Here is a 13,576-nt window from a genome sequence, read left to right as displayed (position 1 = left end):
CCCAGAAGACAGTGATGATGGAGGCAGTAAGGACCGCTGAAACGTCGACATATTTCTACCAGACTACACGGCCCATTAACCCAGAAGACAGTGATGATGGAGGCAGTAAGGACCGCTGAAACGTCGACAAAGTTTTTTCAGACTACACGGCCCAATAGCCCAGAAGAAAGTGATAATGGTATCAGTAAGGACCTCCGAAACGTCGGCAAACTTCTATCAGATTACACGACCCAATAACTCAGAAAACAGTGATGATGGAGGCAGTAAGGACCTCCGAAACATCAACAAAATTCTATCAGACTACACTGCCCAATAACCTAGAAGACAGTGATGATGGAGACAGTAAGGACCTCCGAAACTTCGGCAAACTTCTACCAGACTACACTGCCCAATAACCCAGAGGACAGTGATGATGGAGGCAGTAAGGACCTCCGAAACTTCGGCAAACTTCTAACAGACTACACTGCCCAATAACCCAGAAGACAGTGATGATGGAGAGAGTAAAGACCTCCGATACTTCGGCAAACATCTACCATTCTACACAGTGCAATTACCCAGAAGACAGTGATAATGGATGCAGTAAGGACCGCTGAAACGTTGAAAAATTCTACCCGACTGCACGGCCCATTAACCCAGAAGACAGTGAAGATGGTGGCAGTAAGGACCTCCGAAACGTCGGCAAACTACAACTAGAATATACGGCCCAACAACCCAGAAGACAGTGATGATGGAGGAAGTAAGTACCGCTGAAACGTCGGCAAAGTTCTACCAGACTACACGGACCAATAACCCAGAAAACAGTGAGGATGGAGGCAGTAAGGACAGCTGACACGTCGACAAAGTTCTACCAGAATACACGGACCAATAACCCAGAAGACAGTGATGATGAAGGCAGTAAAGACCTCCAAAACCTCGGCAAAATTCTACCAGACTATACTGCCCAATAACCCAGAAGACAGTGATGATGGAGGCAGTAAGGACCGCTGAAGCGTCGAAAAATTTCTACCAGACTACACGTCCCAATAGCCCAGAAGAAAGTGATAATGGAGGCAGTAAGGACCTCCGAAACGTCAGCAAACTTCTGTTAGATTACACGACCAAATAACCAAGAAAACAGTGAGGATGGAGGCAGTAAGGACCTCCGAAAGTTCGGCAAACTTCTACCAGACTACACTGCACAATAACCCAGAAGACAGTGTTGATGGAGGCTTGAAGGACCACCGAAAATTCGGCAAACTTCTACCAGACTACACTGCCCAATAACCCAGAAGACAGTGATGTTGGAGGCAGTAAAGACCTCCGAAACTTCGGCAAACTTCTACCATTCTACTTAGTCCAATAACCCAAAAGACAGTGATGATGGAGGCAGTAAGGACCGCTGAAACGTCGACAAAATTCTACCAGACTACACTGCACAATAACCCAGAAGACAGTGTTGATGGAGGCTTGAAGGACCACCGAAAATTCGGCAAACTTCTACCATTCTACACAGTCCAATAATTCAGAAGACAGTGATAATGGAGGCATAAGGACCGCTGAAACATCGAAAAAGTTCTACCCGACTGCACGGCCCAATAACCCAGAAAATAGTGATGATGGAGGCAGTAAGGACCTACGAAACGTCGACAAAGTTCTATCAGACTACACGGCCCAATAACCCACAAAACAGTGATGATGGAGGCAGTAAGGTCCGCTGAAACGTAGACAAAATTCTACCAGAATAAACGGCCCAATAATCCAGAAGACAGTGATAATGGAGGCAGTAAGGACCTCCGAAACTTCGGCAAACTTCTACCATTCTACACAGTCCAATAACCCAGAAGACAGTGATGATGGAGGAAGTAAGGAGCTCTGAAACGTCGACAAACTTTTACCTGACTGCACGGCAAAAATAACCCAGAGACAGTGATGAAGGAAGCAGTAAGGACCTCCGAAACGTCTTCAATCTACTACCAGACTATACGGCCCAGCTACCCGGAAGACAGTGATGATGGAGGCATAATGGACCTCTGAAACGTCGACAAATTTCTACCACACTACACGGCCCAATAACCAAGAAAACAGTGAGGTTGGAGGCATTAAGGACCGCTGAATCGTCGACAAATTTCTACCAGTCTACACGGCCCAATAACCTAGACGACCGTGTTGATGGAGTCAGTAAGGACCTCTGAAAGGTCGACAAATTTCTACCAGACAGCACGGCCCAATAACCCAGAAGACAGTGATGATGAAGGCAGTAAAGACATCCGAAACGTCAGCAAGCTTCTACCAGTCTATACGGCCCAACAACCCAGAAGACAGTGATGCTGGAGGAAGTAAGGAGCTCTGAAACGTCGACAAACGTTTACCTGACTACACGGCCCAATAACCCAGAGACAGTGATGATGGAAGCAGTAAGGACCTCAGAAACGTCGGCAAACTTCTACCAGACTATACGGCCCAGCAACACAGAAGACAGTGATGATGGAGAAAGTATGGACCTCTGAAACGTCGACAAAGTTCTACCACACTAAACGGCCCAATAACCAAGAAAACAGTGAGGATGGAGGCAGTAAGGACCGCTTAAACGTCGACAAATTTCTACCAGACTACACGGCCCAATAACCCAGACGACCGTGATGACGGAGTCAGTAAGGACCTCTGAAACGTCGAAAATTTCTACCAGATTACACGGCCCAATAACCCAGCAGACAGTGATGATGGAGGCAGTAAAGACCTCCGAAACGTCGGCAAACTTCTACCACACTATACGGCCCAACAACCCAGAAGACAGTAATGATGGAGGCAGTAGGGACATTTGAAACGTCGACAAAATTCTACCACACTACACGGCCCATTAACGCTGAAGACAGTGATGATGGAGGCAGTAAGGACATTTGAAACGTCGACAAAGTTCTACCAGACTACACGGCCAAATAGCCCAGAAGTCAGTGATAATGGAGGCAGTGTGAACCTCCTAAACGTCGGCAAACTTCTACCAGACTACAAGACCCAATAACCCAGAAAACAGTGATCATGGAAGCAGTAAGGACCGCTGAAACTTCGACAAAGATCTACCAGACTCTACTGCCCAATAACCCAGAAGACAGTGATGATGGAGACATTAAGGACCTCCGAAACGTCGGCAAACTTCTAATAGACTATACTGCCCAATAACACAGAAGACAGTGATGACGGAGGCAGTAAGGACCGCTGAAGCGTCGACAAATTTCTACCAGACTACACGGCCAAATAGCCCAGAAGAAAGTGATAATGGAGGCAGTAAGGACCTCCGAAACTTCGGCAAACTTCTACCAGATTACACGACCCAATAACCCAGAAAACAGTGATCATGGAGGCAGTAAGGACCGCTGAAACTTCGACAAAGTTCTACCTGAATACACGGACCAATAACCCAGAAGACAGTGAGGATGGAGGCAGTAAGGACCGCTGAAACGTCTACAAATTTCTACCAGATTAGACGCAAAATAACCCAGACGACCGTGCTGATGGAGGCAATAAGGACCGCTGAAACGTCGAAAAATTTCTACCCGTCTGCACGGCCCAATAACCAAGAAGACAGTGGTGATGGAGGCAGTAAGGACATCGAAAACGTAGACAAAGTTCTACCACATTACACGGCCCAATAACCCAGAAGACATTGATGATGTTGGCAGTAAGGACCAATGAAGCGTCGACAAAGTTCTACCAGACTACACGGCCCAATAGCCCAGAAGTCAGTGATAATGGAGGCAGTAAGAACCTCCGAAACGTCGGCAAACTTCTACCAGTCTACACGACCCGATAACCCAGACAACAGTGATGATGAAGGCAGTAAGGAGCGCTGAAACTTCGACAAAGTTCTACCAGACTATACTGCCCAATAACCCAGAAGACAGTGATGATGGAGACAGTAAGGACCTCTGAAACGTCGACAAAGTTCTTCCACACTACACGGCCCAATAACCCAGAAGACAGTGATGATGGAGGCAGTAAGGACAGCTGAACGTCGACAAAGTTCTACCAGACTACAAGGCCCAATAGCCCAGAAGAAAGTGATAATGGAGGCAGTAATTACCTCCGAAACGTCGGCAAACTTCTATCAGATTACACGAAACAATAACCCAGAAAACAGTGATGATGGAGACAGTAAGAACCTCCGAACCGTCAACAAAGTTCTATCAGACTGAACTGCACAATAACCCAGAAAACAGTGATGACGGAGGCAGTAAGGACCTCCAAAACGTCGGCAAACTTCTACCAGACTACACTGCCCAATAAGCCTGAAGACAGTGATGATGGAGGCAGTAAGGACCTCCGAATCTTCGGCAAACTTCAACCATTTTACACAGTCCAATAACCCAGAAGACAGTGATAATGGATGCATAAGGACCGCTGAAACGTCGAAAAAGTTCTACCCGACTGCACGGCCCAATAACCCAGAAAATAGTGATGATGGAGGCAGTAAGGACCTACGAAACGTCGACAAATTTCTATCAGACTACACGGCCCAATAACCCAGAAGACAGTGATAATGGATGCATAAGGACCGCTGAAACGTCGAAAAAGTTCTACCAGACTAAACGGCCCAATAAAAAAGAAGACAGTGATAATGGAGGTAGTAAGGACCTCCGAAACTTCGGCAAACTTCTACCATTCTACACAGTCCAATAACCCAGAAGACAGTAATGATGGAGGAAGTAAGGAGCTCTGAAAAGTCGACAAACTTTTACCAGACTATTCTGCCCAATAACCCAGAATACAGTGATGATGGAGGCAGTAAGGACCTCCGAAAATTCGGCAAACTTCTACCATTCTACACAGTCCAATAAACCAGAAGACAGTAATGATGGAGGAAGTAAGGAGCTCTGAAAAGTCGACAAACTTTTACCTGACTACACGGCATAATAACCTAGAGACAGTGATGATGGAAGCAGTAAGGACCTCCGAAACATCTTCAAACTTCTAACAGACTATACGGCCCAGCACCCAGGAAGGCAGTGATGATGGAGGCAGTATGGACCTCTGAAACGTCGACAAAGTTCTACCACACTACACGGCCCAATATTCAAGAAAACAGTGAGGATGGAGGCAGTAAGGACCGCTGAAACGTCGACAAATTTCTACCAGACTACACGGCCCAATAACCCAGACGACCGTGATGATGGAGTCAGTAAAGGCCTCTGAAACGTCGACAAATTTCTACCAGACTACACGGCCCAATAACCGAGAATACAGTGATGATGGAGGCAGTAAAGATCTCCGAATCATCGGCAAACTTCTACCAGACTCTACGGCCCAACAAACCCAGATGACAGTGATGATGGAGGAAGTAAGGAGCTCTGTAACGTCGACAAACTTTTACCTGAGAACACGGCCCAATAACCCAGAGACAGTGATGATGGAAGCAGTAAGGACGTCCGTAACGTCGGCAAACTTCTACCAGACTATACGGCCCAACAACCCGGAAGAGAGTGATGATGGAGGAAGTATGGACCTCTGAAACGTCGACAAAGTTCAACCACACTACACGGCCCAATAACCAAGAAAACAGTGAGGATGGAGGCAGTAAGAACCTCCGAAACGTCGGCAAATTTATACCAGACTACACTGCCCAATAACCCAGAAGACAGTGATGATGGAGGCAGTAAGGACCTACGAAACGTCGGCAAACTTCTACCAGACTACAGGGCCCAACAACCCAGAAGACAGTGATGATGGAGGCAGTAAAGACCTCCGAAACGTCGGCAAACTTCTACCAGACTACAGGGCCCAACAACCCAGAAGACAGTGATGATGGAGTTAGTAAGGACATTTGAAACGTCGACAAAATTCTACCACACTACACTGCCCAATAACCCAGAAGACAGTGATGATGGAGGCAGTAAGGACCTCCGAAACGTCGGCAAATTTATACCAGACTACACTGCCCAATAACCCAGAAGACAGTGATGATGGAGGCAGTAAGGACCTCCGAAACTTCGGCAAATTTCTACCAGACTACACTGCCCAATAACCCAGAAGACAGTGATGATGGAGGCAGTAAGGACCTCCGAAACTTCGGCAAACTTCTACCAGACTACACTGCTAAATAACCCAGAAGACAGTGATGAAGCAGGCAGTAAGGACCTGCGAAACTTCGGCAAACTTCTATCATTCTTCACAGTCCAATAACCCAGAAGACAGTGATAATGGAGGCATAAGGACCGCTGAAACGTCGAAAAAGTTCTACCCGATTGCACGGCCCAATAACCCAGAAAATAGTGGTGATGGAGGCAGTAAGGATCTACTAAACGTCGACAAAGTTTTATCAGACTACACGGCCCAATAACCCAGAAAACAGTGATGATGGAGGCAGTAAGGACCGCTGAAACGTCGACAAAATTCTACCAGACTAAACGGCCCAATAAACCAGAAGACAGTGATAATGGAGGCAGTAAGGACCTCCGAAACTTCGGCATACTTCTACCAGACTACACTGCGCAATAACCCAGAAGACAGTGATAATGGAGTCAGTAAGGACCTCTGAAACGTCGACAAATTTCTACCAGACTGCACGTTCCAATAACCCAGAAGACAGTGATGATGGAGGCAGTAAAGACCTCCGAAACGTCGGCAAACTTCTACCAGACTACACGGCACAACAACCCAGAAGACAGTGATGATTTAGGCAGTAAGGACATATGAAACGTCGACAAAGTTCTACCAGACTGCTCGGCCCAATAACTCTTGAACTTAGTAATAATGGAGGCAGTAAGAACCTCCGAAACGTCGGCAAACTTCTAACAGTCTACACGACCCAATAACCCAGAAAACAGTGATGTTGGAGGCAGTAAGGCCCTCTGAAACGTCGCAAACTTCTACCAGACTATACTGCCCAATAACCCAGAAGACAGTGATGATGGAGACAGTAAGGACCTCTGAAACGTCGACAAATTTCTTCCACACTACACGGCCAAATAACCCAGAAGACAGTGATGATGGAGGCTGTAAGGACCGCTTAAGCGTCGACAAATTTCTACCAGACTACACGGCAAAATTGCCCAGAAGAAAGTGATAATGGAGACAGTAAGGACCTCCGAAACGTCGGCAAAACTTCTATCAGATTACACTACCCAATAACTCAGAAAACAGTGATGATGGAGGCAGTAATTACCTCCGAAACGTCAACAAAGTTCTATCGAACTGCACGGCCCAATAACCCAGAAAACAGTGATGATGGTGGCATTAAGGCCCTACGAAACGTCGGCAAACTTCTACCAGACTACACTGACCAATAACCCAGAAGACAGTGATGATGGAGGCAGTGAGGTCTTCCGAAACGTCGACAAAGTTCTACCAGACTACACGGCCCAATAGCCCAGAAGAAAGTGATAATGGAGGCAGTAAGGACCTCCGAAACGTCAACAAAGTTCTATCCAACTGCACAGCCCAATAACCCAGAATACAATGATGATGGAGGCAATAAGGACCTCCGAAACGTCGGCAAACTTCCACCAGACTACACTGCCCAATAACCCAGAAGACAGTGAGGATGGGGGCAGTAAGGACCTCCGAAACTTCGGCAAACTTCTACCAGAGTACACGACCCAATAACCCAGAAAAGAGTGATCATGGAGGCAGTAAGGACAGCTGAAACTTCGACAAAATTCTACCTGAATACACGGACCAATAACCCAGAAGACAGTGATGATGGAGGCAGTGAGGACCTCCGAAACATCGGCAAACTTCTACAAGACTATATTGCCCAATAACCCAGAAGACAGTGATGATGGAGATAGTAAGGACCTCTGAAACGTCGACAAAGTTCTTCCACACTACACGGCCCAATAACCCAGAAGACAGTGATAATGGAGGCAGTAAGGACCTCCGAAACGTCGGCAAACTTCTATCAGATTACACCACCAAATAACTCAGAAAACAGTGATGTTGGAGGCAGTAAGGAGCTCCGAAACGTCAACAAAGTTTTATCCAACTGCACGGCCCAATAACCCAGAAAACAGTGATAATGGAGGCAGTAAGGACCTCCGAAACGTCGGCAAACTTCTACCAGACTACACTGCCCAATAACCCAGAAGACTGTGATGATGGAGGCAGTAAGGACCTCCGATACTTCGACAAACTTCTACCAGACTACACTGCCCAATAACCCAGGAGACAGTGATGATGGAGACAGTAAGGAACTCTGAAACATCGACAAAGTTCTTCCTCACTACACGGCCCAATAACCCAGAAGACAGTGATGATGGAGGCAGTAAGGACCGCTAAAGCGTCGACAAAATTCTACCAGACTACACGGCCCAATATCCCAGAAGAAAGTGATAATGGAGGCAGTAAGGACCTCCGAAACTTCTGCAAACTTCTACCAGAATACACTGCCCAATAACAAAGAAGACATGGATGATGGAGGCAGTAAGGACCTCCGAAACTTCGGCAAACTTCTACCATTCTACACAGTCCAATAACCCAGAAGACAGTGATAATGGAGGCATAAGGACCGCTGAAACGTCGAAAAAGTTCTACACGACTGCTCGGCCCAATAACCCAGAAAATAGTGATGATGGAGGCAGTAAGGACCTACGAAACGTCGACAAAATTCTATCAGACTACACGGCCCAAACCCCAGAAAACAGTGATGATGGAAGCAGTAAGGACCTCCGAAACGTCTTCAAACTTCTACCAGAATATACGGCCCAGCTACCCGGAAGGCAGTGATGATGGAGGCAGTATGGACCTCTGAAACGTTGACAAATTTCTACCACACTACAAGGCCCAATAACCAAGAAAACATTGAGGATGGAGGCAGTAAGGACCGCTGAAACGTCGACAAATTTCTACCAGACTACACGGCCCAATAAACCAGACGTCCGTGATGATGGAGTCAGTAAGGACTTCTGAAAAATCGACAAATTTCTACTAGACTACACGGCCCAATAACCCAGAAGACAGTGACGATGGAGGCAGTACAGACCTCCGAAACGTTGGCAAACTTCTACCAGACTATACGGCCCAACAACCCAGAAGACAGTGATGATGGAGGAAGTAAGGAGCTCTGAAACGTCGACAAACTTTTACCTGACTACACGGCCCAATAACCCAGAGACAGTGATGATGGAAGCAGTAAGGACCTCCGAAACGTCGGCAAACCTCTACCAGACTATGCGGCCCAACAACCCAGAAGACAGTGATGATGAAGGCAGTAAGGACATTTGAAACGTCGACAAAATTCTACCACACTACACGTCCCAATAAGACAGAAGACAGTGATCATGGAGGCAGTAAGGACCGCTGAAACTTCGACAAAGTTCTAACAGAATACAAGGACCAATAACCCAGAAGACAGTGATGATGGAGGCAGTAAGGATCTCCGAAACGTCAGCAAACTTCTACCAGTCTATACTGCCCAATAACCCAGAAGACAGTGATGATGGAGACAGTAAGGACATCTGAAACGTCGACAAAGTTCTTCAAAACTACACGGCCCAATAACCCAGAAGACAGTGATGATGGAGGCAGTAAGGACCGCTGAAGCGTTGACAAATTTCTACCAGACTACACGGCCAAATAGCCCAGAAGAAAGTGATAATGGAGGCAGTAAGGACCTCTGAAACGTCGGCAAAACTTCTATCAGATTACACGACACAATAACTCAGAAAACAGTGATGATGGAGGCAGTAAGGACCTCCGAAACGTCAAGAAAGTTCTATTAGACTGCACGGCCCAATAACCCAGAAAACAGCGATGATGGAGGCAGTAAGGACCTCCGAAACGTCGGCAAATTTCTACCGGACTACACTGCCAATAACCCAGAAAACAGTGATGATGGAGGCAGTAAGGACCTCCGAAACTTCGGCAAACTTCTACCAGGCTACACTGCCCAATAAACCAGAAGACATTGATGATGCAGGCAGTGAGGACCTCCGATACTTCGGCAAACTTCTACCATTCTACACAGTCCAATAACCCAGAAGGCAGTGATAATGGAGGCAGTAAGGACAGCTGAAACGTCGAAAAATTTCTACCCGATTTCACGGCCCAATATCCCAGAAGACAGTGATGATGGAGGCAGTAAGGACCTCCGAAACGTCGGCAAACTTCTACCAGACTATACTGCCCAATAACCCAGAAGACAGTGATGTTGGAGACAGTAAGGACCTCTGAAACGTCGACAAAGTTCTACCACACTACTCAGCACAATAACCCAGAAAACAGTGATGATGGAGGCAGTAAGGACCGCTGAAGCTTCGACAAATTTCTACCAGATTAGACGGCCCAATAAACCAGACGACCGTGATGATGGAGTCAGTAAGGACCTCTGAAACGTTTACAAACATCTACCAGACTACACGGCCCAATAGCACAGAAGAAAGTGATAATGGAGGCAGTAAGGACCTCCGAAACGTCGGCAAACTTCTATCAGATTACACGACCCAATAACCCAGAAAACAGTGATGATGGAGGCAGTAAGAACCTGCGAAACGTCAACGAAGTTCTATCAGACTGCACGGCACAATAACCCAGAAAACAGTGATGATGGAGGTAGTAAGGAGCGCTGAAACTTCGACAAAATTCAGCCAGAATACTCGGCCCAATAACCCAGAGGACAGTGATGATTTAGACAGTAAGGACCTCCGAAACTTCGGCAAACTTCTACCAGATTTTCGACCAATAACCCAGAAAACAGTGATGATGGAGGCAGTAAGGACCTCTGAAGCGTCGACAAATTTCTACCAGACTACACGGCCCAATAGCCCAGAAGAAAGTGATGATGGAGGCAGTAAGGACCGCTGAAACGTCGACAAAATTCTACCAGAATAAACGGCCCAATAAACCAGAAGGCAGTGATAATGGAGGCTCTAAGGACCTCCAAAACGTCGGCAAACTTCTACCAGACTACACTGCCCAATAACCCAGAAGACAGTGATAATGAAGGCAGTAAGGACCGCTGTAACGTCTTCAAAATTCTACCAGACTACACGGACCAATAACCCAGAAGACAGTGATGATGGAGGCAGTAAGGACCGCTGAAACGTCGGCAAAATTCTACCAGACTACACGGACCAATAACCCAGAAAACAGTGATGATGGACGCAGTAAGGACCGCTGAAACATCGACAAAGTTCTACCAGAATACACGGACCAATGACCCAGAAGACAGTAATGATGGAGGCAGTATGGACCTCTGAAACGTCGACAAAGTTCTACCACACTACACGGCCCAATAACTCAGAAAACAGTGAGGATGGAGGCAGTAAGGACCGCTGAAACGTCGACAAATTTCTACCAGATTAGACGGCAAAAAAACCCAGACGACCGTGATGATGGAGGCAGTAAGGACCTCCGATACTTCTTCAAACTTCTACCTTTCTACACAGTCCAATAACCCAGAAGACAGTGATATTGGAGGCAGTAACGACCGCTGAAAGGTTGAAAAATTTCTACCCTTCTGCACGGCCCAATAACCCAGAAGTCAGTTTTGATGGAGGCAGTAAAGACCTCCGAAACGTCGGCAAACTTCTACCAGACTTTACGGCCCAACAATCCAGAAAACAGTGATGATGGAGGCAGTAAAGACCGCTGAAACGTCGACAAAATTCTACCAGACTAAACGGCCCAATAAAAAAGAAGACAGTGATAATGGAGATAGTAAGGACCTCCGAAACGTCGGCAAACTTCTACCAGACTACTCTGCCCAATAACCCAGAATACAGTGATGATGGTGGCAGTAAGGACCACCGAAAATTCGGCAAACTTCTACCATTCTACACAGTCCAATTACCGAGAAGACAGTGATGATGGAGGAAGTAAGGAGCTCTGAAACGTCGACAAACTTTTACCTGACTACACGGCCCAATAACCCAGAGACAGTGATGTTGGAAGCAATAAGGACCTCCGAAACGTCTTCAAACTTCTACCAGACTATACTGCCCAATAACCCAGAAGACAGTGATGTTGGAGACAGTAAGGACCTCTAAAACGTCGAAAAAGTTCTACCACATTACTCGGCCCAATAACCCAGAAAACAGTGATGATGGAGGCAGTAAGGACCGCTGAAGCGTCGACAAATTTCTACCAGACTACACGGCCCAATAACCCAGAAGACAGTGATGATTAAGGCCATAAAGACCTCCGAAACGTCGGCAAACTTCTACCAGATTATACGGCCCAACAACCCAGAAGATAGTGATGATGGAGGCAGTAAGGACATCGAAAACGTAGACAAAGTTCTACCACACTACACGGCACAATAACCGAGAAGACAGTGATGATGGAGGCAGTAAGGACTAATGAAGCGTTGACAAAGTTCTACCAGACTACACTGCCCAATAGCCCAGAAGTCAGTGATAATGGGGGCAGTAAGAACCTCCGAAACGTCGGCAAACTTCTATCAGACTACACGACCCAATAACCCAGAAATAAGTGATGATGGAGGCAGTAAGGAGCGCTGAAACTTCGACAAAGTTCTACCAAAATACACGGCCCAATAACCCAGAGGACAGTGATGATGGAGACAGTATGGACCTCCGAAACTTCGGCAAACTTCTACCAGACTATAATGCCCAATAACCCAGAAGACAGTGATGATGGAGACAGTAAGGACCTCTGAGACGTCGACAAAGTTCTTACACACTACACGGCCCAATAACCCAGAAGAAAGTGATAATGGAGGCAGTAAGGACCTCCGAAACGTCGGCAAACTTCTATCAGATTACACGACCCTATAACCCAGAAAACAGTAATGATGGAGGCAGTAAGAACCTCCAAAACGTCAACGAAGTTCTATCAGACTGCACGGCCCAATAACCCAGAAAACAGTGATGATGGAGGTAGTAAGGACCTCCGAAACGTCGGCAAACTTCTACCAGGCTACACTGCCCAATAACCTAGAAGACAGTGATGATGGAGGCAGCAAGGACCTCCGAAACTTCGGCAATCTTCTAACAGACTACACTGCCCAATAACCCAGAAGACAGTGATGATGGAGGCAGTTAGGACCTCCGAAACTTCGGCAACCTTCTACCATTCTGGACAGTCCAATAACCCAAAAGACAGTGATAATGGAGGCATAAGGACCGCTGAAACATCGAAAAAATTCTACCCGACTGCACGGCCCAAAAACACAGAAAATAGTGATGATGGAGGCAGTAAGGACCTAGGAAACGTCGACAAAGTTCTATCAGACTTCACGGCTCAATAACCCAGAAAACAGTGATGATGGAGGCAGTAAGGACCGGTGAAACGTCGACGAAATTCTACCAGACTAAACGGCCCAATAAACCAGAAGACAGTGATAATAGAGGCAGTAAGGTTCTCCGAAACGTCGGCAAACTTCTACCAGACTACACTGCCCAATGACCCAGAAGACAGTGAAAATGGAGGCAGTTAGGACCTCCGAAACTTCGGCAAACTTCTAACATTCTACACAGTCCAATAACCCAGAAGACAGTGATGATGGAGGAAGTAAGGAGCTCTGAAACGTCGACAAACTTTTACCTGACTGCACGGCCCAATAACCCAGAGACAGTGATGATGGAAACAGTAAGGACCTCCGAAACGTCTTCAATCATCTACCAGACTATACGGCCCAGCTACCCGG

Source organism: Zootermopsis nevadensis, unplaced genomic scaffold (assembly GCF_977971745.1).
Source record: "Zootermopsis nevadensis isolate Lab colony 2312 unplaced genomic scaffold, Znev_1.0 Znev_ptg000051l, whole genome shotgun sequence".
Lineage (NCBI taxonomy): Eukaryota > Metazoa > Arthropoda > Insecta > Blattodea > Termopsidae > Zootermopsis > Zootermopsis nevadensis.
This window is presented reverse-complemented; position numbering follows the sequence as displayed.